The following is a 5,463-nucleotide window of genomic DNA, read 5'->3' as shown; positions in this document are numbered from 1 at the left end:
AAAGGATGTAACACTGGAAGGGGAATAAGGAAAACAGTTAGGAAAGAGAAAGAGACTGTATTAAGTTGGAATACGATTCCGGCAATGATTCCGTGTCATTTTGTCTATTGATCCCATGTCTTTGTCTTTTTATGTGCACCATTTCCGAAATCAATCTTTTATTATATGACGGTTCAATGTCTAAAATCTTCACATCATCCCACTTGAAATTATGACTTTTTTCCAGACGATGACTTGAAATAACCGATGGAGATTTTGATCTCCTGTTGATATAGGAAATATGCTCATGTACTCTCGTATGTAACTGCCTCTTCGTTTGGCTAACATAGCTCACATCACATTCATCACAAGAAATCTTGTAAACGACATTCTGATTTTTAGATGGTTCTAACTTATCTTTCCCTCTTTTTATTAAACTCTTTAGAGTGTTAGGAATTGTGTAAGCTAATTTGCAATTAAACACGTTGACGAGTGGTGAAAATCTTTCAGATATGGAACCGACGTATGGAATTGCAAACAATTTTTCCTTAACCTTCTTAATATCACCTAAATTGCTATTATGGATGTGGTATTTTATCCTGTTATTAATCGTTGAAAAAATAAAATGAATTGGATATCCATTGTTTAAAAAAGTATTAATCGCGTTAACCAAATTAATTCTATGAAACCGAGGATGGCATAAACAGATAATTCGATCAACCACGCCATATATAACACCCCTCTTGTGACAACCGGATGGTGTGAGCTAAAATTCAAGAATCTGCCAGAATAGGTAGCCTTGCGGTATCCGTCAAAAACAAGTCTACCATTCTCTACATTTTAATATTTGATTGTTTCGAAATTTCATTGTGATATTTTTAAATATTAATTGTTTTTGACTTATGCAAGATATAACGAAATGAAAATAGGATTAAAAAGAAACAGATTTAAATTTTAGAAATACAATGATCTTCATTACATTCTAAAATTTAGGAAATATAATGTTATTTATTTCTATTTTTATTTCGTTTTTTTGTTGTTATATATGTGTTTGTTTTATTGTTATTTATTTCGTCATTACATTACTAACAAATCATATTTTTAGATGTTATTTGTGAACGACACTTTTTGCCCGAGTGCATCGAAGAAATAATGACCCAAGAGCATTTCGGCAGACAACCTAGATTGATGCGTCGTGTTAAAAGAAACGCAGTTCCAACTGAGTTTTTGGATCTCCCAAACGAAAGAAAACGTAGTCGTCAGAAGGAGAAAGAAAATCAATTGAGTATAGAGTAAGTTAAACGTTTCTTATTGAGTTAAAGTTTTGATCAATTAATTATTTATCATGGATCAAGAAATTTTTTTTCAAGAAATCATTTTAATTTATAAAAAATCATCTCTCGGTCACATATTTAAGACGGATATAATGTATCGATTACCATTACAAAAATGTTAATTTATTTGTAAATAGTTGTACCCTCGATTGCTCATAGGTACAATTTAAAAAGATTTCTTGAAACAAAAAATTGTCGGTCAATGATCGATCATTGATCGATCGTAACTTTAACTGGATCCTTCCTTTGTATTCCACATAATGTTATACCATGTTTAAAATCTACAGGCCTATTTTAACTGAATTTATAAGTTATTACAGTGACATTCAAATGTCATACAAATATTTGTCCATTCTTACAGCAACGCTCCAGTGCCATCGTACAATGATCTCCTGTCTTGTGCGAAAAGATTTGCAGGGACAGAAAGCGCAAAGGAAGAAGAGCCGATGATGAATGAGCATAATCAGTCGTTGGGATGTACAGAAACAGGACCATTGTATGTATCTATATTTGTTATGAATGTAAATGCATCTTCATGTATGTCAATACCAATATTTGTCCTTAAATATTCAATAACATAAAATAATTCTAAAAAGTAAAATGTCATTACATACAAACAGTTGTAAATATATTAAATTGTATGTATTATACTTTGCGTTAATTTTATACTATCGATTAATAGGTATGTTTATCGTATCGTTTATAGATCTGAACAAACAAATAATAATGCAATAGCTACACTTCTGCATCGATTGAAAACCCTCGAAGAAGAAAAGAAACAGTTTGAAAGTAGCTCAATTCGGCGACGAAATTGTACAGTTAAAGAAGAACTTCAAAGAAACGCTTGCAAATAATGCAAAGACTATTGCAAATCTGTCCGAAAAGAATGAGGAACTGCAGAAAAATTTGGCCGAAACACGTAAAACAGATTCCGAGATTGCGAATGATACACTTCGCATCGTTTTTACGCCTGGACAAATACGAAAACTTACATCCTCAAAGAACAAGCGCATAAGGTAGTCAGCTGAAGACATATCTTCGGTAATCGCTCTCCGATCCCTTAGCAGTAGGGCGTACAATTACCTAAGAAAAGTAAAGAATTTTCCCTTACCTTGCGTTCAAACGCTGAGAAACTGGATTGCGAAATTTAGTGTCCAACCAGGCATTTTAAAAGATGTCTTGGAAATAATGAATAATAAAACTCATCAATTATCGAAGCTAGAAAAGCTAATTATATTGTGTTTTGATGACCTGTACATTTCTAATAAAGTGGATTTGGAACGTCGGCAGCAGAAAATATATGGACCGCATAAGACAAGCCAGTTCATAATGACACGCAGCTTATTTGGTAATTGGAAGCAGCCTATATTCTATGATTTTGACAAACCGATGACAAAAGAAATATTAAGGAAGTTATAATGCGTTTGGACCAAATAGGGTATACCGTAGGGTAGCAGTCACGAGTGACTTGGGACCAACCAACATAAGGTTGTGGAAAAATCTGAATATAGGAGTAGTGCTTCCAATAAGTGCGCAAAAAAGTCTCACAGATTCAATGGAAGAATCGGCTGATAAAAGATGCTTCTTTGTACATCCATGTGATGCAAATAAAAAAGTGTTTGTATTTTCCGACATGCCTCACTTAATTAAACTGGCCAGGAATCATTTGTTCGATTCCGGATTTATTTTAGATGACCAACTAATAAACAAAGACATTTTCGAAGAATTACTTGCGCTTAATTGCAATGAACTGAAGATAGCCTTCAATCTTACAAGGCTTCATTTGTAAAAGGGAACAAAAGACAATCAGTCAAATTAGCTGCGCAAGTTTTCTCCAATAGGAATGCAAAGGCAATTGAATTTTACGGTAAAAAAGGATTTATCAAGAACAAGAACTGGCAACTTATATCGAACGTCATAAGCCTTTTCAATCAATGGTTCGATATAATGAATAGCAATGGAAAATTCGGAAAGCACAGTGATTTGCGTGCATACGGCGTAGAATTAAAAAAACAAAACACAGTTCTCGACAAAATGGATGATGTCATTACGAAAATGTGCTGTCCAAAAAGAAAGGTATTGCTACCTTTTCAAAAGGGTATCCTACTATGTAACCAGTCCCTTAGGCAATTGCTGCAGTATTTAAAGGAGACGTATTCGACGGACGAATTAAGTATTGATTATATCATTACTAGGCGTTTGAGTCAAGACTTGTTGGAAAACTTTTTTCTTACATTCGGGCCATGGGATCAGCACACGATCATCCTTCTCCGGTAGAATTGTAGAACCGCATCAAATGGTATGTACTTGGGAAACATTCCTCGTGCGTATTGTCAAAGAGCAGTAATACCGAAAGTGACACAACTTCGACTTCTTTACTGGATGTAGAAGATGTGCACGAAGCTGCCTGCGAAAATGACATATTTGATTTCGAAGATCTAGAGCTCGCAAAAGAAGCGAAAATGTTAATGGAAATTGAAATAAATATATTTTATCCGATTATATACTTATATTGATATATTTGTTATATCTATACAAAATATATGAATGAAAATTTTATCAAATGACATTGTTTTTGTGTATCCATGAATTGTGCGATCCATCGAATCCCAACCACTTGACGTACACCTTGTCTCCCTTCCTGCGCAGTACTTTCTTCACGAGATACACGTCTGGATGAGTAGCGCGATGCAACTCGTGCTCGTAGAACGCTCCAACAACGGATTTTCCGCGATAGTCCTCGAGTAGATAGGTTACGGGATTGGTACGTTGCACCTTAACGATTGTAAATACCTCGGTGGTCCAATTTGGCGTGTAACCCTTCTCAAAAACCGTCTTGTACTTGCTCACGCGTACCGAATCGCCTACTTTGAATTTTGCCGGTCCCGCGATCTTTATCGCGCTGTATACTGTGCCCATGAGTCTTTCGGCGATCGCGGGAGTTACGTCGGCGGGTCGCATGCCGATGGTGCGATGCTTGCGCGCGTTGTAATCTGACATGAGACGCGGCAGTTCGTCGACCCACTTGTAATTGCCGTTGAGCGTAAACATCTTCCACATGTCGTTATTGAGCGTGCGATTGAACCTCTCGACTACTGACGCTTTTAACGTTGAATATGTGGAATAATGATTAACGTCGTGTTTTTTCAAGATTTTCTGCACATCGGCGTTGTAAAACTCCTTCCCCATATCCGTTTGTAAATTTTTCGGACATCTTCCACTCGCTCGAACGATCTCAACGATAGCGTCAGCCGTCTCGCTTCCGCCCTTGCTCTTGAGTGGTACGGCCCACGCGTACTTGCTCAACACATCGATGACGGTGAGTATGTAGTGGTGGCCTCTGTTGAAGCTCGAGTACGGGCGCATCTCAACAATATCAGCCTGCCACAGATCGTCGTATCCCCGGACTATGACGCGCCTTCGCGGAAAATTTCTTCTCGCAGGAGCGTGCAATTCCTCGACGAGTTGACGTCTCTCGGAGCTAACTTTTATCTTTTTATCGGATCTCTTTTTCATGATTAGACGCGTAATATACAAGAAAATAATTTTCTCGCTGTTGTCACTCGACTGACTCGTTTCGTCGATACGCGATTTAATTTATAATAAGACCGGCTTCGCGAAGTTCCTCGATAATGGACAGCATCTCGTTGTCATGAGCGTTGTTGCCCGCTCGGTGCGAAGCATTGAGCAATCGTAGACGATCCACCAGCTCGTTGGGATCGTCCCAGTGCACGTAATCGATCGCATTGTCGTTTAGCGTCATTGCGCGAGGTAATCCCTTTCCAGATTTAGTACCTTGTTTCTTGGGGATCGACATCAACGGTGCGATTATGTGTTTGTATTCCTTTCCAGATTTCGTACTCTGTTTCTTGGGTGTCATCGACATCAACGGTGCGATTATGTGTTTATACTTGTATCCCCTGTTGCTCAATAACGGCCTTGAGACTGATGCTTGTGTTTGTGCGCGTTCGTCGCCAGCAGCATGCTCTTGTACTTGTTCATATCGTCTTCCGTGTAGAGGAGATCGTCGGGAATTCTCTTGAAAATCAATTCGTAAAGACTGGGGGTACCGGCGTATCGTACGCCGTCGATAATTATGTTGTCCGCGTCATCCACGTCGAAACGTTTATTGCCAAACATCAATCCATCC

The sequence above is a fragment of the Trachymyrmex cornetzi genome, unplaced genomic scaffold (genome assembly GCF_001594075.2).
Source record: "Trachymyrmex cornetzi isolate Tcor2-1 unplaced genomic scaffold, Tcor1.1 scaffold334, whole genome shotgun sequence".
Taxonomy (NCBI): domain Eukaryota; kingdom Metazoa; phylum Arthropoda; class Insecta; order Hymenoptera; family Formicidae; genus Trachymyrmex; species Trachymyrmex cornetzi.
This window is presented reverse-complemented; position numbering follows the sequence as displayed.